Raw genomic sequence first — 23001 nt, forward strand, 5'->3', positions numbered from 1 at the left:
AGCTCCAATAGGATTAAATTGAAAGGCAGCAAATGAAAATTTCCAGTGATGCAATATAGTTCCCTCACCTGAAATTTTATGTTGAGTAAATAGCAATACAAAATCATTAACCACAAACCTTACAACCAAATTACGAAACAAAATAAACAAACAAGTGTAAAGACTACCTATGGAACCTTAAACTAACTAAACAAGGAAAAACAAACTGATTCCAGTCCATAACTCTATAAACTCACAATTTTAATTATTCCATACTTTTAGAGAACTAATTTATTAGACAAAGAAAAACAATGTATAATAAAAAGTATCCTCTTTTCTCTAGATCCTTATCCACGCCATGATATTGATATTAAAATCTAGATTAACCATTATTCTATTTAGAGTCAAGGAGGTTTTGGTCTAACAGTTAAAGTTAAGGTTTTAGAATTTAGATACTCTTGGTTCAAATCCCCCTTTCCCACAACTTAAATTCTATCCTTTCTCTATTAGAGTTTTTTTAAAAAAATATTATTCTAGCATAGATTTAATATCCAAAGTAAATCATACAAAAATTTTGATTTGGAAATCAAGCGAAAAATAACAATAATACTTGTTGAATAGCGCTTTTAACAGGGACATTAGGGACAACAACCACGCCTTTAATATCAAGGAACAAGGACAGACTAATAGACGTATTTCCCCAGCTGTTCATTCACAAAATCTACAATCCTAGTCAACACGCTCTAGATGCTGAAAAAATTTTCTCCTACCCCAGCAAAACTAACATAATGTACTAAGGGAAGAGCAAAGTAAAAAACTGAAAATAAAAAACTTAATAAAACTACTGAGCATAAGAGAGAAATAGAAGAGAATAAGACGATAAGTATTGTAATTGTTAAGCAAAAGAAGATAGAAAAATTTGTCATCGGTGGAAACCATAGTAGTAGGGTAAGAGTTAATTTACAACGATTAATGCTCATTAAACAATTTTATTAAATTACAAAAAAAAAACCTGGTAGAAATCATGTCGCACAAGTGAAACCCAACAGCTTATTATGGCAAATAAATAAATTGTAGGATAAGGAAGAAGAAGAAGAATTGAAGTAACGGTTGTAAAAATACCCCAAACCATACAGTCGAAGTTTGAAATATGAGTTTGACTAAAACTCATCCGTATATAGTATAGAGATTTCTAATAAATAATGGTGTTTATGAATTATTTTATTAATTGATATATATATATATATATATGTATGTTAAACATATTCAAGTGGCGTAAATTACTTTGAAGGTCCTTAAATATTTGCAAAATGTTCTCCTTAGTCCTTTTTTTCTCAAAAGAAGTTCTATTTAGTTTTAAACTCTTTAAAAAGTCCATGGACTCTCAAAGTTTGTAAGAAATTAATTTAGTCCCTTGATATTAGTATATAGTTATAACCTCAAATTCTTTCTTTTATGTGAAATTACCATCAAAGAGCAATTACAATAGTTCAAAGTAAAAGAACCGTGGATATGGAATATTAGACATTTAGAATTTTTTTTATCAAGGGATGGATGGAATTTAAGGAACGAGGAGAGATTTGAAACCTAAAACCTTTAAATCCTGCAATTTTAACCTTAACCGTTAGATCAAAATCTCGTTGACTAGATCTTTAGGAGTTCTTTCAATGTCAAATAATTTTTTTTTAATATCAATTTGTTCATCATTCAATCTTAGTAATGGATTTGTAAGTTGCAATTGCACGTGATTTAAATTTTTTTTATACTTTTGTTATTTGTTATTTACAACGTGTATATAGTTACTTAGGTGCAGTTTGTTCGAGTTCTTTGGTATATTATAGATATCTTTTTATCTTGCACAAAACTTTGACAGTAAATTTAGTGCTTCTATCTAATGACGGAACCAGTGAAGGTAGCTACCCCCAAAACTTACTACAATTCTTCAAAAGGTATATGAGATTCATGACATTTTTGCCTTAAACTGCATCCTCTATCCCCCCCTCCCCCAAAACGATTAGGACTCTTTTTACTTATGTTACATACTTTGCCCCTTCTAACTTACGTACTTTGTCCTCAAATAGTTTCTTTTGGAAAGCCATTTTTTTTCGCTTTAATTTCTCTCTATACAAGTTTCGTATAATGAATATTTTTTTTAAATCAAAACTATTATTAATGCAAACCAAAAAAGTACAAAGTTCGGGACGAACCCTTTCCGAAGAGTACAAGATCACACACCCTGCCCTATCTCTAAATAACCTCTATCGCCGGTATCTACGAAAATTTGGAAACCCAGACGCATCTAAAGAAATATCTCCCCTCACCAATCGAGGCAACACATTATAGGTCTCATAAATTGCAGTACACCTAGTCTTCACGCCAACATTAGACAATCTGTCCGTCGGCTTGTTTGCCCCCCGGAAGCAATGAGACACGGCCTCAAAATACTGTCTATATTGTTGCAGATCTAGTAACTCCCTCTGCAACTGCCATGGGCACTGAACCTTCCCCTGAATAATACGGACCAACACCAGTGAATCAGATTTCAAGTGCAACCGAACAAATCCCCAGGACACACCTAACCGCACACCAAAAAGCAGAGCCTTCATCTCCACCTGAAGGCTAGTAGCCTCCCCAAACCAACATGAGAAGCCAAGCAGGAACCTCCCATCATAATCCCTGAACAATCCCCCATCGCTACTCCTCCCCGGGTTACCCCTTGAACAACCATCAGCATTCAATTTCACCACCGACTGATGCAGACCTTCCCAACAAACCTCCCGTATGATAATCTTGCTCCGCAACCTAGCTATCATATCGAAAAAAACCAATCCATGAGTTATCAGGCAGTGATATCTCCCGAAACCGAAGGCAGAACCATTTTCTCAGCTCCAAGAAAATCCGATCACAAACATGAATTATCGAGTCTAGCTTACCATCGAATATCCACAAATTCCACGTCTTCCATAAATTCCAGCAGATTAAGGATGGCAACGTGCGGAGAACAAAACCAAGGTAATTATTAAGAGTAGCTTTAACCCACCAACTCATCACCTTATGTCTAACCATGAAAGCCACATTAAATCCGCCAATAAGACCCTCAAAGCAACCCCAAACCTGCTTAGCCACCTCCCCCGTACAGAAGACGTGGTTAATAGTTTCAGGGGATGGATTCCGACTACAACAAAAGCACCTAGAGGGGCCCAAAACCCCAAACCTGTGTAACACATCCATCAACGGCAATCTACCATACAACAACCTCAACATAAAGAAGGAATTTTTTTAAGGCAAAGCCCGATGCCACAAAGAAGCAAACAGGCGGGAAACAGTACCTTCTTTGCGCACTATCTGAGATGCCGACGAAATAGTAAACACACCTGAATTGGTGGGGGCCCAAATCATGTCATCCGCCTGCGCCATGGTAGGGGGAGCCACCCCCATCACCTGCTCTACCCAACCCGCCGGAAGCACCCTATTTAATAGCTGCAGATCCACCTACTTTCCACGACAAAGTCTGCAACCGAGCACTCCTGAAAGGATTCCATCTGCCTACACAGTGGCCCTGTGCCCACCCAATTGTCATGCCAAAAGCTGGCAAATCCGCTACCCAGCGACCATCGTATATGCTTTTCCGCTATCACTTGAGCATTCATCATCCTCTTCCAAGTGTGTGACTGCCCTGGGGAGAAATCTGAATAACACGGATGCATATCTGGGCAATATTTCAAGTGCATGAACTCAGCCCATAATGATCGTCGCTGCCTAAAATTCCACCATAATTTCAACAAAAAGACATCAAATACATTCTGCAAAGACCGAACACCCACACCTCCCTCCTCAATAGGCTTACATAGCTGAATCCATTTAATCCAATGAAACCGCGGACTGAAATCAGAAGACCATAAAAAATTGGCTAAAATTTGCTCCAATTTGTCAAATATCCCTCTCGGAGGATTGGAGGCAGCAAAAATGTGGATTGGCATGGACGCCAACACACTCCGTATCATCACCAACTTCCCACCTGCCGACAACAGTCGCTCCTTCCATGATAAGACCCTACTTGCCACTGAAGTACAAATCGCAGCAAAATAGCTCTTTTTTCGTCTACCCGAGTATGGTGGGCACCCTAAATATGTCACCGGGAAGGCCTGGGAACGAAACTCCATGACCTGTGCCACAACCCGCTTCCTCAAATCCGACAATGTAGCATGGGTTAGGAAACCACTTTTATGATAGTTCACCTTCTGTCCCCATATCGACGTATAGTCCTCCAACACCTTCATAACCAACTGAAGCGATCTTCTCATGGCACTCGAGAAGATAATGATATCGTCCGTATAAGCTAAGTGCGTGACAATCAGGCAAGCTGCGGGACCCGAAAAGGCACAAACCCTTGCCGTCCACTCAAGGAATTCAGATGACGAGAAAGCACCTCAGCACACAAAACAAAAAGGCCTGGTGAAATCGGATCCCCTTGACGAATCCCACGACTAGACTTAAAGAAACCTCGGGGCGACCCATTGACAATAATTGAGAACCACACATTCGAGATCAGTCTCCAAACCATATCAATCCAAGCTTCACAAAATCCAAACCGTCTCAGTACTTGAATCAAGAACGGCCATGAAACCCTATCTTAGGCCTTAGCCATGTTGAGCTTTAAGACAACATTACCCCCTTTAATTACCAGCCTTCCCAATATCAGCTATGAGCTCCTGAGCTAACAGAACATTATCAAAAATCTACCTACCCTTCACAAAGCCGCTTTGCTGGGGTGATATGATGCCAGGCAACACCTTGGCCAATCTAATCGCTAAAATTTTGGAGATCACTTTACTGAGGAAATTGCACAGGCTAATCGGTCTGAATTGACTAAAATCTTGAGGGGAACTAACATTGGGAATAAGAGCTACCCATGTTGCCGTGATACTCCTGGGCAATTCCTACTCACAAAAGAAGCTCACCACCGCCTCACATACGTCCCCCGCCACCACCTTCCATGCAAAGGTAAAAAACCCCCCAGTGAAGCCGTCTGGTCCCGCTGCACTCTCTCCATCCATCCCAAACACCACTTCTCTTACCTCCTCCATCTCTGGAACCTTCACTAACTCCTCATTCTGTGTGTGAAAAACCATGTGGGGGAGCACGTTCAACGTATCCCAGGAACCTGACGAAGTCTCTGCCGAGAATAAAGTTTTAAAATACTCAACTGCCTCCACTGCAATCCGATCATCATCTACCATCCAATCCCCAGTTGCACATTTGATCCGATGAATGACCGCCTTCGCCCTACGTTCCGCAATGACAGAGTGGAAATATTTTGAATTTTTATCTCCCTCCTGAATCCACTTAGTCCTCGCTTTTTGCCTCCAATATCCTTTCTCTACCATTAGCGAATTCCTTAGAACCGCCCGCGTTTCTTGAAGTGCAATTAAATTCGACTCCGAAGGATCATTATCAAAGACCCTCCAGCCTTAGCACCTCTCCCTCTGCCTTCCTCACCCACTCAAAAATATCTCCAAACACGTCCCTAGACCACAGTTGCACTTGCCCTTTTACTTCCTGCAATTTGGCAGTCAGTCTCTGCAAGGGAGGGCCCAAAAACGATCCACCCCAACATCCTTGAATAACATCCAATAACTCCAGTTTAGACGTCCACACATTCAGAAATCGAAAGGATCTCGGCTTATTATCGAGCCTAGATAGTGCCGTATGTTGCACCGCAAAACTTTAATAGTCCTCATAATGAATATGCTTTTACTTTCAACACATTTTGTTTCAAATTATCTCTTGTTACGTTTAATTTCTTTCTACACAAGTCTTTTTCACAAACCAACTTTTGAATTCCCTTGTAAATGATAAATATAACATAAAAGAATTTTTCTAACAGGTGCCCACTGATAATTCATTAACACACCTAAATTATATTTACTTATTATATGAACACATACATTTTTCTATATTAATTACACTTTTTTTTAAAAAAACTAATCCCTGAGACCTCTTTTAATGACCATTAATGAAGCCAATCACAAAATAGAAAAAGCAAACACAAGGAAATAGTTGAAGGAGTGTTCGTTTGAAAATGAAAAAACAAAAAAAAAAGAGAAAACTTTTTTATGTGTGTTTTCTAGCATCGATCATTTTCTTAACTCCATTGTTGTGTTCTCAAGTAGTTGAAGTTTTCCATATTTCAAATACAATTTTTTATTTCTGCTTTATAATATTTTCTTTTGTCATAAAAAATATAGGATTGATGGTTTATGATCTTCTAAATTTTTAGTTTTGAGTTCATTCATCATGCATCATTTGCTATTGTGATTTTTAATATCATATGTCGGATCTTCACCTTTTGAACTAAAGTTCTGGCTCTGTAATTGCTTCTATCACAATAGTGGGTCAAAAATTACACTCTTTTGATAAAAGGACTTATTTGATTTACAAAGGCATTATGAGGACTTATTTGATTTGAAGATTAACCACAAACTTGGGGATGTAAGAGATGAGGGACCAAATAAAGGATTTGCTGTAAGGTTTAGCTCTTCAAACATAATTTAACCTATTTGATGCTATAATTTTTTTTTTGAAGTCAATACCGCATGACTTAGACCAGGATTGTCATTTTCTTGTTATTCATATTTTCAACAGTAAGTAGTTACCCTTTTGGCCAAATGACAGATCTTTGTAAATTAGAGGCCGAAGTTACGCATTGTTGCACCACTGATGGGTAACATTCATAACATTATTTACCAAAAAAAAAAAAAAAATGCACACACACATTCATATGTCATAACATTCATCAGGTCTTTCGTTTTGTAAGGCTTAACCAACTGAAAAAAAAGGAAATAATAAACTAAACAGGAAAGAAATATAGCACTAACAACGTTAATGATTTGGGTGTCTAGTATGATTAGCACTCACTAATCTTCCTTTCTGGCTTTCTCTTTGGTTTTTCAAACTAAGAAACGAATCATTTCTATAGATTACCAATCCATATTAGGCTCGAAGATTCTTATATCAATGCACATAATCTTGTCTCATATTCAAGTCCTCGTATGAGCCAATAGTAAGTTTGCTGCCTCATAGAGATTTTGTTAAAACATGCTTTAATTCCAAAAATTTTCTAAAAACAAAATTCTTTTAATTAATTCCTGATGTAAAGTCCTTTTAACTCTCGTATTTGCAAACATCAATTTGTCTATGACTACTTTGAATGTTTTTCTTTTCCTTTAGAGTAGGTTATGCCATGTTATAAGAAGAATTATAGCGTAACTATTGGCATGATTCTAGTACACCTAAAAATTTTTAGGTTTTGACACCATTTAACTTAAGAAAATAAATCTTTTCCCAAGTTGAATCGCGTTTATTGAGAATATACAAAAGGATTCAGAGTCGCAAATCATTTTTTCTTTCTTTTGCTTGTTATTAGTTTTGAGGATTCACAAGTTTAGGGCAGAGAAGATTATTCAATAAAGAAAACAATGGTCTGTAAAGACATTAGTACTATTTAAGCTGATCTTAAATTAAAATGTCTAAATAAACCTTGACTTCTATCAAGTGAACATCATTCTGCATTTCAAATACTTTCAACCATTATTTTATTTATCACTGCATTATTAAACTTATTTGAAGTCTAATAATATAGATGTTGAACAGGGTAAATCGGATGCATGCACAGAAACTCCTTTTTTTTTTTTTTTTTAACTCCTACGAGGCCCTTGCTCTCAGTGGGCCTTCTTCTTGCCTATGCATATCGACTCCTTCCCCAATCATATAGCCAGAGTTTCTAATATCTCATTTTAGATTCATGTCTCAATAATCCCAACAACACCATACATCAAATCTTTTTTTCTTTTTTTTTTGTTGTATATGTTAATCTTTTCTTTGGTTTCTTCTTTTTTCCTTTCTATGCAGCTGGTTTCATCAATTTTCTCATCTGTGAATATTTCCTGGCTTGGTTATTAATTAGTTCTCCTTTACCACGACTAGACCAATATGTTCAGTTTCATGGCTGAGGAATTGAAACCTCAACAGCCCCAAAATCTTAACCTTTGATATAATGAAGATGAGGTAATGCTTATGGCCAGGATCTTTATGAAGGCAATTAATCCCTGATATCATCAAAGCCTCCTTTTGAATAGTTTTTTAATCGTCAAAGCCTCCTTTTGGATAGTTTTTTAATCATCAACTTTGCTAAAAAAAAAGCAGAGAAATCCCAGGGGTTAATTGCCTTCATAAAGATCCTGTGCATAAGAAAATTTTGTCCTTTTCAAGCTCAGCCAACGTTCACTACATAAGAAAAAGGTATTCTCAGGCAGTCCTTGGGTGTTTGATGGAAACTTGCTTGGATGAGTGGTTGCATTAGCAACATCCAACCATCCTAAGTCAAATTTACGACTTACCTCTGAGTTGGATGGAAGGAAAATCTGCATACGTTATTATCATAATATACTAGGAAATTATGAATGTTTTGATGCTAAAGTTAATCAATTTCTCAGGGTAAATTTCCTCAAATAATAGTTGAGCTTCAATCGGATAATCCTCTAGGTTTGTTAAGCTAATTACATTACTTGGCTCGCCAGAACTGTTGTCTTCCAGAGTAAACCACGAAACAACGAGGCCGAACTTTTCACCAGGGCAAAAGTAGCTCAAATTAAAATTGAAACAAAATTTAATTTAAAGGTCGTAATACATATTACGAAGAAAAAATAAAAGAAAGAAAGAAAGTAACATTTATAAGACATCTATCATGGGCTCCAAGTTGAATAGTTTGATGTCTCTCTCAAAGTTATTGCTATTTTGTATTCCAAATTTGCTACAAAATTATAACGCTTTTACAAATTCCAGTAGTAACTAGTAATTCAATCTAAAAAAGAATATATAACATACATACAGATCTTATCAGGCAAGAATAAGATATAGAAATTTCAATAAGCTACTTCTTTCTAGTTTTTACCTTAAAGCTATGTAGATATTCTTTTCTACTTATTGTTCATTTTCAAAAAAAAATTTCTCAAACGGCAATCTTTGTTCCACTTGGCTAAGTATTTTTAAGTTATTCTAGTAATTATACTTACAAGGTACATTTTTGTGTGTGTGTGTGCTGTGTGCTGGATTCAAATTTCAAGTTTAAACGATGAAGACTTGACCTAATGATCTTTTTGTGCTCCTTTGTAGATTTAAAATTTTACGGTGTCTTTAGAGAACCATTCATTCCATTTATATCCTTTAATGATGATAGTACTATATATTTTAAATATTTGAAATCATTACAATTCAAGGGTCTAAACACTTATTTCATCATCTAACGGTGTATTTAATAGTACTCAAAAGGGATTGTAGATTCCTCACAAGCATGATCCGTTAAAGTGTATTTTCCTTCAAATTTCGACCTGTATTTTCTAGGGACACATTGGATTTTTGAAAAGCTTCTTCAATCCCTAGGTTCCAAATTTTGCATATGCCAAAATGCATGACGTATTTCTTTTCAAAAAGCAAGATTTCCTACAAGCAACTTCACCAAAGTCGTGCACGAACAATTAGAGTAATTTTACAGAAATAACTTCAAGGTAGAGTGTGTTAAAAACAATTTTACTGAGTAGTTCAAAGTAAATTAAAAAACTCAGGTAAAAAAATAATTAAAGAACTCAAATAAGAAAATCCCATGTCAATCTAAAATGAAAACATACAATTTCAAAGCTAGGACTGTAAAAACACATACTAAATGACAAGTGATTTTTGTAATATCCTTAGTAAGCAATTTCATGCTTATCACAAGGACCCCCCACTAAATGTAAAAGAAATTAGAGATGGTCCTGGTCGTAGATACTTACCAAAGTTGTTGCTTGCTTCTATCCACACATAATTTGGAAAATTTTGTTAGGCATTTTCAATTTGGCCCATGTAATCTTACTAATCTCATAAATAACATGACAAGAATTCACGAGAGATTTGTTCTTATGTGCATAGCCATGTATTGCTAATGTACGTTTCAGTTTTGCATCTGTCCTATATATACACACACACATATACGTGTATATCGATTCAAGAGCTTACAACTCGAACCCAAAACATTTCCCATCCTTTCTCTTCAACAACATGCAAGACATCATGTATCCCATGAAAAGAAAGGCACCACTTAGAAGGGATACCTTAGGGTATCGTTGTCTCTACTGCTCACGCATATTTTGGACCAGCCAAGCCATTGCAGGGCACCAGAAAGCCCACCGCTTTGATACAAACTGGCGGAAAGGAATCCACCATCTACGGATTCCTGTTCCGGTACAAAGAAGGCTTCCCATGGCTTACCCTTTGGTGTGTTCCGAACCTTGGTTGGTTGTATCACCCAATGAAGTTGTTCCTCCACCACCATTTCTACCACCTCCTGCTAGCATGGTAAGATCTAACCCTATCCCATTTTCTTTGGACCTGCAACTTGTGAATCCAGGTGTCTCTCCTCTTATGGCAAATCTGCCTGCTTTATCAACCAACGTCAAGGGCTGTCAACCAGTTGCAAGGGCAAAGGTTCCAAACCATATGTTTCGGCAAGCTTTTCCCAACCAGATGGCCAGGGGAAATCATAACCTTGCCAGTTTGCAGCCAGCAGAATCTCAGGATTCATCGGCTACCGTTGTTGATGAAAGGGTTTGGAATCATATCAAAGGCAAAGAAGTAGAGGTCCATCAACAGCTGAAGAACAGCATTGACTTGGAGCTGCGACTATGAGACGGGATCAAGTTGTTGGGACTGTTTCTACCGCTTTTTCTTAGTTTGATGTAGCATACCAAAAAAAAAAAAGAGTTTTCAGTGGTTGAATTTCCATATTTAGGTTGATTATGTTGTTATTATCTGTATGACTTTTGTATTGGTCCCAACAATTTCTGAAATCAAGTTTAAGGTTAATTTATGTGTATGAAATTATGTTTTACATCTATGTGTGTGTGTGTGTGTGTTTTTTTTTTTTTTTTGGGTGCTTGTGTGTGTGAGGGAGAGTGTGCTTCTAATCATTTTTGTTTTTAGCAAGAAACTTCACGTTTATTTTTCCCCTAAAAAGTTAAGTAAACAAGCAAATCATGTTATAGTTTTATGAGTTTAGAAATCCCAAAATTTTGTTACCATATACTTTTAACTAGAAGACAAGAAATCATTATGATTTTTCCTAACCTATGAATTTTGACAAAAATCCTACTCAAACATCTCTAGAAAGGTATGGACTCTCTATCAAAACCAATAATAATGCAAAAGATCGAGTTCATGAAATCGCTTCTAGCTAGAGACCTCAAAAATCCATTGACTATCATGATTTGATTCATACGCACCAAAAAAAATGATAAAAGAACATGGTATCTCGCAAAGTACTTTGTACTTTTGCTTCGAAAATATTAGATTGACAAATTTTGCTTGGTACAAAATAAAAATAATTGATGTAAATATCAAACAACTAAATAGAAGTAAGAATTCAAGTAAAAGTTGGAAGAAATGTATTTGTTTAATTCTCAAGATCACTTAAGTAATAATACAAGAACATTAGTAGCCACTTATTGCCAAAATCTCACAGATCATGTCATGAACAACTTACCTATGAACAAACAAACAAAGACATTATTTTCTTCTTAAATATGTATTAATGTAGGAACTCATGTAGGATTAATCTTTCCTAACTGTCAGCGTTGGATAAATGACAACTATGTAAAATTTGAATTTGAAATTCAATTTTTGCACACATGTCATGAATCGAACGGTGATAGTGTATCCACTGTCAGTGTATATAAGATTTACTCTTATCTTAAAACTAAAGCAAAAATATAACATGAATCGAAACAAAATCTCTGATAATGGTGGCGAAAAGTACAAGCTTGATCACTTTTTTTTTCATTTTTTTTGATCATACAATTTTGTCATAGTTTTTGTAAAATTTAGTGTTTAGCCAAACTTGTAGAAAAATCTTGTTGACTATAGCATTAGAACAAATTGTAATATAAGATATACTCGCAGTTAGGACTTAAATGTGTAAAAGAAATTTCATTAGATACTATTATCAACTATGCTCATATAGCAAGAATTGACAAATTAGGAAGTACAACTATAGGCGAAAAACATGATAAAATAGAAACAAACACTTGATACTGGTGGTAAAAAAAAAATATAAATTTGATCCTTTTATGCTTTTGTTTATTGGCCTTACAATTTTACCATTAGTTGCATAATTATTATTAGTTTTTTAGTAGAGGAATGGTAGGATTTGAGAAATAATAATGGGAAAAGAGAAATTAAACTCAAGCGCTTTAATTCTAAGATCTCAAATTTAACTATTAAAGTTTTAATTTCTAAGAGCTCAACTTTTAACTATTAGAGTTTGCATAATTATTTATTTATATAAAACCGTATTATATAGATATCTAACTAAGATCAAACAAGGAATAACACCCCACAAGTACAGAAAGTTTCAATGTCAAATGGAACAGGTCCACTACCTACACGGACTTATCAAACTAATACTACATCTAAACTGAAACACAAACTACAACAGACTTCAAGAAAAATGTTTTGTTCAAGACCCCAACTAATACTAAGCTCTCAGTTTCTCCTTGATCTTCATGCACATAAATTTGAGTATTTACTTCAAATGATTATTCCTAATCACTTTCTTATTAGTTCTTATTTTTTTCATTTCGCAATTTGAAATTGAAAATTATGAATACTTACCTTGTAGCAAATTATAAATGTTTAACGCTATTTTGTACACTACTAACAAAATAAAAATATTGCATTGAGAAGAATTCAACAGGTATGATATGATGGACGAGAAGAATCACTTCAATGAATGGATACTTCCTTAGCATCTTAATTACTAATTAAAACTCATAGGATTGACAGATAAAAGTAGCCATCTCTTATCTCTTGAACGATATCCTACTTTATAGAATCTTCAAACTCTTTTCAATTTTTCTCTTTACCCTTCTCAAGTTAATTAAACAACATGGGTTAAAGAATAGTAAATCCAATTGAAATAGGAGAGACAACATGGGATAAAAAACTGACAAGTAGGATACCCAGCATTTACAGAATTAAACTTACACAAGTTAACGTTTGTATAACTTTGGAATTTAAACAGAACATTTAAGTCCAAATTTGCATGCTTTGAATATATCAATGTCTTCTTAGCCAAGCTCCTAATAAAATCATGTCTAATGATGGCACACAAAGCCCCATTTGAATACTTAACTACATGCCAAAAAATGGTATATGCCAAATTTTAGATTTCAACTTCACGTATCTTAGTGGACGAATCTCGAACATGACATTCAGTATCTCTACTAAATAAAAATATTAAAAAATTTTAGCTCTGCAGGATGGCAATGGAAATAATTTCACAGACCGTGAAGAAGATGGCAGTAGAATTTCACAAGCATCATTTTGCTGAATCTGAGGTTTTTTCTGATGCTCAGAAGAAGGTTACAAAATCTGATTACTAAAATATTGACTGTAAAGTGTTAACCAAGATGTTAATTTACAAAAAAAAAATAAAACACTATTATTCTTGAGGAGGTAGAATTGGCTCTATTCTCCACGAAGCAAGGTTAGGCCTCTGGACCCAATGATTTTCCAGATGAACTTTTTAGTAAGAATGGGGATACTGTGAAAAATGGGGTGATAATTGCTGTCGTTTACTGCTTTCAAGTTGAATGCGTGCTTCCTTATGAGAATGTCTATTACGGGCCAGTGTACACTATGAGACAAAAATGTGGGCCTTACATGTTTCTTATGTTTGTTTCACGATACACTTATATACCCCGGTCAATAACAGAAAAACTCTCGTAATAGTACTATAACTTCTTTGATTCCAAAGGCTTAGAATGTTATATACGAAAGTGCACATGGCCATTTCTTCGTTCTAATATAATTGACATGGTATATTCTAAAGTTCTAACCAAAAAGGACGAAGAAAGTGCTGCCTCAATAGAATTACCAACAGGCATAATGCATTTTTTAATGATAGAGCAATTACCGATAAAATACTTTTAATACGTTATATCGTTTGCGGGTATCAGATTAATGATGGCAAAGCAAGATACTGTGAAGCAGGAATTCATCTTTGCTATTATGAGTTCATGGCTTCTCCTAGTAGATTCATTGATTGGGTAAAGAATATTGGAGTATGTTCTGTTGGATTTTCTTCGAATTCCAATGCATTAATGAGGTGCTTTGGCAACTCTAGGGAACTAAGCAAGGGGACCCCATTTCTCCTTACCCTTTTCTTCCAGCGATGGAAAGTTTTTTCTTTGTTGTTGGATTAAAGCTGCTTAAAGACCTGAGTTCCAGTATCACCTAAAGTATGTATCAACCTCTTGGAATTCCTCACAGATTTTTGCACATGATCTACTTCTTGTATCTACTGCTACTCCTGATTCTGTGGCTATTATGAACTTAGTACTATCGAAGTTCGCTGTCCTTTCAGGGCTTTCTCCTAACTTAGGACAAAAGTGAGGTTTCCGTTGCAGATGTAAGTAAAGACTTACCAGTGAAGCTTTGCATGAGCTGGGGATGGGGAAGGGTGCCTTCCTGTCAGATATCTAGGTACCCCTTTGATCAGCACCGGATTATCTTTTTCTGATTATCTAGTCTTGTTAGGAAAGATTCAGAAAAGGATTTATGGTTGGAGTTCTAAATATGGACTTATGCTGGTATGTTACGGTTAATTTAAGTGTTATTGAGTTTGAAGATATGCCGATTGTATTTCTCTGAAAAGGCTTTGATTCAGGTAACAGGAATCAGAGTATGTTGGAAGGAAATGAGTAAGCATTCTGAATATGGTGGATTGGGCTTGACCAGCTCAGAAGTATGACAAAGAGCTTTGCTTTAAATATATCTAGGCCATTGCACTAAAGAAAGACTGTCTATGAGTAGCATGTGTTCATGTTGTTAAGCTTAAGCGTCATTTCTTCTTGGGTTGTACCAACACCTAGTGATTGCTCTTGGTATTGATAAAAGCTCCTCAAGCTTAGACCGGTTATGCAACCATATATCTTTTCAGTAATTGGCAGTGGTGAGGAAACTTATGTTTGGTTTGACAACCAACAGTCAATAGGACCCTTGCTGTCTTATTATGAATTGGCACATCTCAAGATAGTTTGGTAGCCTCTCTTCAAGCTAAAGTCTCCTCAATTATTGGCAATGCTTGGTGAATGGAATGCCTTAGTAGAGAGGACAAGAAATGCAGCTGTTGAGGATCTTATACAGAATTTGAATCGATCTTGCAGCTTTGACATCTTCTCTGTCAAGTTCATAATTGATCTCTGCTGAGACATCCTGCAGCTGAAGTGGCTTCGCATCATCCTAGTATGGTTTATAAAAGTTCTTAAAACACCCCTTTATCATGTGGATGTTGTGCATGGAGAGGTTAAACACTAAAGATAGGTAGATGAAGTTGAGAAACTTTTCTGATATGAGGTGTGTTCTGTGCAATGTTGGTGTTGAATCTTGTGATCACTTGTCCTCAAAAATGTGATTACGCTGCCTACACTTGATTGAGGATCCATGCTTTCTGTCTTTTGTATAAAGATGCTTTTGTGTAAAACTGAGTTGGGTTGGTTAATCCAAAGCTGATTCATTTGGTAATCTGATTAAGATGTTGGTTCTTGGTGCTGTTGTCTATCAGATCAGGCAAGAAAGTGAATTGCACGAAAAGGGTTCTAAAGGAGATTAATTGGCAGTTATGTTGCTACTGGGAGCAATGTATTGAACTCTAGGGATAATTGGATGCTTGGTTTCAATAGCTATTTTACACAATTGATTTCTGCTAAAAGGAAAGTTTAGATTCATCTTATATAGATACTGCTATTAGCACTAGTTTCACATGTATTTCCTTGTGCAAAACTTATTGATTATCAATAATAAAAGTAGAAGTTTATGTTATAAAGAGAAAAAAAAAAAATCTCTGCTCATTCTTCTTGAATAGCAACTAAGAAATGCATCCATGTTCACAGTCATTACTATTTCTCTATTAAAAGCTGCTGATCAATGAATTCGCATCATGAATGCAAGATTGTATTTCTCTATCAAAATAAACATTTTATGAGAAAAGAAAATTTTAACTTTAGTAATATATTCCTTACACAGTAATTTCTTTCCTAAATATTCAATTTATATATCTACTCTTCTTATGCTGTCTAAGCAAAATCTTTTAAATCTAGAACATATATATATTTATATATATTCAAAAAGCTTATCAACTCCAATTACATCTATTCTACACAATCAGCATATCATTTATTGAACAACATGGAATTTTCATTCTGACAGCTTCAAGTTCCTAATTTGATGAGTGATATCAATTAACTAAACAAAATCACAACATAGAGTTAGAAATAACAAATATTTCTTTCCTATTTTCATTGAAAGATTTTTCCTTTCTAAATAACTAATATGTTTATTAACAAATTCGTTATTAGTTATTGTAATTAATACATGTAATCCAGAATTTTTTAGCTATTTTATAAGCTTCATAATTAAATCTGTATTTCTGTAACAGATTTGTCTATATTTACTCCCCATTATGTCATCACCAACCAAATCTTGGTTGGTTCGTATAATTTAGCCCAATATTCTTATAGCATCCTTCCATGAATCCAAGATGCATGTCACCCACAATTGTAGTACAACTTTCCCAAGAACACACTCAGGCATTAAATTCTTTTTATATATAAAAGCTAGCAATTTTTTTTTTCTGCATCCTAACATTTTCAAGCAGGTATATACCATACTATTTCAAAATTAAGAAACTCAGTTGTACGTATTGCATTGAAGTACAAATACTTGTCTATCTGCGTAAAAGCTGATTTATCTCTTCAAGGAGTACAAAAGATGCAGGATAAAGAAAAAAAAAATCTTGCAATTGAAGAAAAAGGTTACATCCTTTCCTCTCTTTTCCCTTTTTTTTTTGGGGGTTTGCTGTTATAGGAGGATGAAGTGGTTGGGGACCAGAATGACAATCTTCACTAATTTACTTGCTAATAGAGATTGTTAATCATTAAGCTACTTTATCTCTATAACTGGATCAAATAATGATAACTTGATGGCTTCTAATTGCTTGTATTATGTCAAAGCTTGTCCCCTTTTAGACCTGGCAAGAATGTGATATATTGCAACAAGACAGTGATAAAGCTTGTCCTCCATGTGGTAGTTTAATAACAGGGCCATGCATGATTTGGCCTCTGACAAGCTTCTATTACCATACTGATTATTGATAATCACCACATTAAAAGACGTCATTATAGACAAAGTTAACAATTTCCCTCATCATTAACGTTGGTCAAATTGGAGATGGATGGATTAAATAGCTGTAAAAGCAGAGTTAGTAAAATCTTGATTTTTAAAAGCAAGATCTTCATCCCTATTCTGACATGCTCTATATACAGGAGGCCGGATGCCGATTGGAAAGGAAAAATCATCTCTGATAGAATTTTACGTATTGGAAGCCGAGGCATGCAGCAGCTTGCATGGACTCAATACTTTTCATGGCCATTCATGTGAAAGTAAAATAAAAAAATTAAGCAGAATTAAATCGCCCTTAACAAGGATAATTTTTTTTTCTTAGATTAGCCATTGATACAGTGCATTTTCTTGGGAAGCCTGTTAATTAGCTTTTCTAAACTATTTATTTACTTATTGAACTGGTTGACTATATATAAAGATGATTGCTAATTACTCAAATTAATGGACTTTTTCTACTCTATACTTTTAATGTTTTCAATGATTCTCATTTTGCACTCTTATTTCAGACATTTTGTAACTCAAATTTACTAATTATTGCCATGTAACACCTTGAATTTTTAACTGGGTACTTTATACCCTATAAGTTTTAAGTTTATTACAAGTGATCAGTAAAATCTTGCATGCTATCAAGGGAAGCATGAGGAAAGTATATGTCAATGTAAGAGGCCATTCTTCCTTCTAAATGATCAAACTTGACATCAATACACAATAATTGGACAAAAAAGACGAGTCGGTGCATATATTTTTTGTCTACTTCCACCTACAATATGAGTGGTTGGGCTAACTTGAGACTTTTTGATAAATTTAGGTGAAAGTTTGTAAAATAAAACTAAGGGTGTGTATGAAAAAAGTGTAGATTTAGAGGGCACAAAATAAAAAAAAATTTAAGCTTCCTCATCTTTATATTGAATACACAAGTGAAGCAGCATACCCCTTGAACACAACATCAGCCATTCCAAGAAGTTAAATCATCATCCTATCAGACAAGTATGCTGTATAAGTCCTATTAGAATATACAGAATCAAGATCTAAAATCAGAAGAAAAAAAAAATCCTAACTCAACACTTGATTTAATTTAGAGGGTACAAAATAAAATTAGTCCTACTGAAATTTAGTAGTAGACGCACCATATTGATCTTCAATGAAATTTGGTTCAAGTGCTATAGACAAATCACTACAGCACACAGATCTAACTTCCATGAGGCCAAAAAAATAATAAAACTCCTTTTATATACATATACATATATATATATATATATGTGTGTGTGTGTGTGTTGTTTATCATATACATATTATTTGGACGTGATACTGGTAAGAAGTTGAACCTCAAATTCTCCCCTAGTCATAACACGTATGTTATAAAGGAAGTAAGTATTTACTTCAATCGAAATTATAGTCCTTCAAGCATAAAAGTAAAAAGATCATCTATAGTCATGTAATTGTCAACCAAAAAAAAAAAAAAAAAGAGATAGAGATCAAACTCCACGAGCATCAAGCAATGTTCTTCTTGTCGGTGGTAATTCATGTCATTTGCTTGAGCTTAGATAGATTTGGGTCACAAGATTTTGCGTAACCAAACTTCTTTGCTCAAAAACAGACTAATCAATCTTCCTAATGATGCAGTATCTATCAACTGCTCCTCGTTAAAGCCGTGGAGTTCAGTCTTTGACATGACTTATACTTGCCTGAAAAGCTAATCAAGAATGAACAACTCCAACCTCACATGGAAAATAAGTGAAAGCACAACCAGATTCTTAAGTTTGAACAACCACTCTTGGACTCTAATTCATTAATTTGTTCCCTATGACTCCAACTTTGATGCCATGATGATGATGATGATGATGATGATGATGATCATGGTGAACAGGCTAGTAGCTACTCAGCAAAAAAAAAAAAAAAAGAAAGAGAGAGAGGCCTCAAAAAACCTGCCTATAAAAGATAAATAAATTGATTTTTAAACCATCTTCTTCTTTTTTTTTTTGGAGTGTGATCCTCACATCAGCTTAGAGAATTATCAACTACAAGGTAGTATGAGCCTTCTAGTTAATCATGATAAATGAGGCATAAAAAGGGAGGACTAAGATGAATAGGTTCATCTGTTCAATCTAATAATTTTCGCTCTAAGCTGTGAAAATGAGTAGTATCTTTATGTTTTTGCATTTTGAAACTATGTACCATGTCTAGTGAAGTCTTTTTCTATTTTTAATTTACGAAGGAACTCAAGGTTAGGTGCACTTTGACAAGCATAAGAGTAGAGGAAAGAAAGGTCATCTACAAACGTCAACTGCGCTTTAACAAGCCTTTCTTTCACTTTTGGAAGTCCCTTCAAACGAATGCAGATGCTACATCAGCTGAAAAATTACTCACACAATCAACTCAGGGACATATTGTGTCATCAATATCTAACTTTAGAATCTAAATGAATGATGCAAGGCAAGGCAATAATATACTGATGCCATTACAAAATTCGTGGAGAACAAAAAAATAAATGGAGAATGAACTAGTGCACGAGAGAACGCATCTGTTCTCCCTTTATTTTCAAGAAAAAGAACTTGAAATGCAGTAGAAATAGTAAATTAGAGCTTAAGTAATGATCTTGACAATTTTAGAAGAAAACGGCTTCACAAGGAAAAGAAAGGCAACCACACAATTTACATCCAACGATGATCAGTATGATCTACAAAATAGACCAAATTTGTGCTGATGCATTTGTCAGTGAAATATAAAGCCTCCAAAACTCACTCCTTCAGCTATATCTATCTTAAATTTAGGACCCCTTGATGATAATACGACAGAAGAGACAGTCGGACCACTTCTTGTTTTTCTCAGAACAGAAATCTTTATTCAGCCATAGATAGCGGACACAAGGGAAGTGACGTAGCTAACATGGGAGAATAAAACAGTGAATTTTTTCAATATTCATGAACCATTCATGTATCATCAGTAAAAAGGTCATTCATCGGTACCATTACAATTTTAATACTTGATAAATCAATCGTAGAAATGAATCAAATTCAGAAGCTGCGGGTGTTAAGACTTGCAACAGGGAACTTAATCAGATATTTCATTATAATCAGAGCAGCTTGTAGATTCTTACTACTCGCCATTCGGAGTTCAAGCATTTTCCAAGCATACATAAATCAGATTGAAACAGCTACAACCATATTTAGCTAATATTCCAAGAACTTCAATAACTTGAACTTAGATCTCTCTATTTATTTTCCTTTCTTTTTTGCTTTTTGGCTAAATTAAATGAATTGAAATTGAATTTCAAGCTCTGAGCACAATAGGGTATGGGATTACAGCCACACAGTACTTCATCCCGAACTTTGTCTAATGTGTTTCAGTGAACTAACAGCAAACATTCAATGAAATGCAGATAGCTTTCATGTATTATATTTTCACTCTCTTCGCTTATCATTGGCACCTAACCTCCGAGTTTTTATGGATTCTTTTCCACAATGATCGTATCATTTAAGTAGAGGAACAAACAAACATCTCCCGTTGAACAAGGAAAGTAGAAACTTGAAAAGTACAGTTGATTGTAGTATGAAATACATCTGTATAATTTAACTTGTACAGAATTTGTACCATAAATCTCTTCTTAAAAATGAATGTGACTGCTTGTCGTAAAAATAGACAAAGAGGATGAATCAATGATAGAGACTTTCTAGCTCATCCATCAGAACCACTGAAAGACACAGACAAGAGGTTTAATTTCTTTTCTTTCTGGTCCAAATAAATAAGCTATTTTGCTCTGCATTTTTTATGTTACATCACTAGGAGACAGTAAGACTACTGTAAAGGCTAAAGGGCATCATGTGAAAGCATTTGGACACCTGTCCAAATTTACAGAAAAGCTGCAAATTATCAGGCACAAAATTACTATCAAAAAATTGAATGCATCCATATGCAATAGCTACTACAACAACTATAGAAACAAGAAGAGTTAACATCTCCAGAGTAATGCTTTTGCTTCCACAGCCTATAAACAACTACAATCACAGAATATCATGATAACCAAAACTTATTGCATCATCATCATTTCAATCTAAAGCCACAATGAAACACAAAATCAGATAGAAGTTTGTTTACTAGTCAACATAACAGATTATATGGGATGTCCAAACAAATCAACACTCCCCCGCCCCCGGGATATGCAATTTTGAGATCAAGGAAGTAGATCATAATCACAATCATTTGATTTTGGAAGGACACGAATCACTAGGATTCTAACTAGTTACTTCTTGCAAAACAAAAAAAAAAAAAGTATGCTTTTCTTGAGTCTTGGGATTGTTTTAATATTGTACTGACTCCTGGATCATATGCAGTCCGGAGACAAAGAAATGAGTCATACAGACACAACAGCCCACGGTGCGCGCAAGGAGATGCATAAAGTTTATCAATGCACATGCAAGCATGTATAGGCCTATTGCATATAAGGAAAGGGATCTATTGTGTTTTGAGTCATTATCTTGATTGTTGAAAAGTATAAATTTTAATTCAATTAGATAATGCTGGCCTAGATTTTAAGTGGACATTAATAGATAAATGTGGTCCTAATGCAGCTAATTACACAACAAGACCTTACACGCGAATGCCAAGTTTTATACTTGGATCTTAAAGAGATTTATCAACATTATAAAGATAGGAAACAACATATATTTTATGCAATAATTAAAGAATGCACTAAAAGCTAACCATCAAGGGAGATTATAATCTGGAAGATTTAATGAAGAAAAAGATTAATTACCTGATATAATCGAGTTGCAAATTCATTGGATTGTATTGTTGGTGAGCGATTGAAGCTGCTAGATGACCTGATGAAACCAAATCTAAGAAGCTAGATTTCCTAACATGTTTCTTTACTCTCAAACGCCTTCTGATTAAGCCCTTAAAACTAAAACATGGTAAGAAAGAACAGCAAGAAAATTTGAACATATAGATCAAATCTTGCCGATCTGTTGCCAATTATACATCCTTTAAAGGTTATGAAATATGATTTGGAACTTTAGTCTAGTGGTATCTAATTCAAGATTTTCATGATCTTAATGGAAGTAGTACAGGAATCACCAAAAGATTCATGGACTTGTTCTTACCAGATCATGCTGGCAGCTTCAAGCTCTCAGACCAAAATACATCAGAAAGAACATAAATGAACTTGATGATAAAGGAAGTAGAATTGAATACCAATAGGGATTTTTGTGTATTTTTGGAAGCTTTTAAGGTGAGATTGCTGGTACAGTAACACAAGCCATGCATGACTTTGCCTGAAATCCCTCGTGACTCTCCTCTTCAACATTATAAATGCGCTCTGCCCTCTTCTTAAACAGTACCATATATAGTGTTTTCATGGCCAGTTTTGGTCCTTACTTACAGCTATTGATATTGACATGTTGCCGCCTAGTCCCCTCCTTCTCTCTCTTGTGTATACTTGAGAAATCTATTAGTCTTGCTAAAAGAAATTTACCATGGGGACCACTGGCCTTCTAGTATGTTTTTCCAGCATTCTAGAAAAATACTTAATAGTTGAAAGGTGAAAACAAAAGGTGATTGGTCCATGTTATGTTAAAAATACAAAAGTGGTTTGATCCAACTTTTCTAGGAATTAGCAACATAACATGTACAAAGAAGTTGAGACAAATTAGACTAATGAAAAATGAGCTGGTTAAATCACGAAGTTGAGAACAGTGAAATTCCGAAAACAAGTGTTGCACATAAAAGTACGTTTGGCTAAAGGGATAATATAAT

The 23001-nt window shown here is 34.9% G+C and overlaps 1 long non-coding RNA gene across 4 annotated transcripts; it reads right to left on the bottom strand.

Moving 5' to 3' along the window:
- Positions 1-20768: 20768 nt before the first annotated feature.
- LOC113782653 lies at positions 20769-22538 on the bottom strand. 4 transcript variants are annotated; one of them, XR_003469826.1, is made up of 3 exons: positions 22350-22538; positions 22004-22070; positions 20769-21089 (listed from the first exon to the last, which is right to left on the bottom strand). It is a non-coding gene; the product is annotated as an uncharacterized LOC113782653 (long non-coding RNA). The 4 variants fall into 4 exon arrangements; XR_003469825.1 differs by having other exon boundaries at positions 20769-21110; XR_003469824.1 differs by having other exon boundaries at positions 22004-22538.
- Positions 22539-23001: the final 463 nt, after the last annotated feature.

The sequence above is a fragment of the Coffea eugenioides genome, chromosome 9, assembly GCF_003713205.1.
Source record: "Coffea eugenioides isolate CCC68of chromosome 9, Ceug_1.0, whole genome shotgun sequence".
Classification (NCBI taxonomy): Eukaryota; Viridiplantae; Streptophyta; class Magnoliopsida; order Gentianales; family Rubiaceae; genus Coffea; species Coffea eugenioides.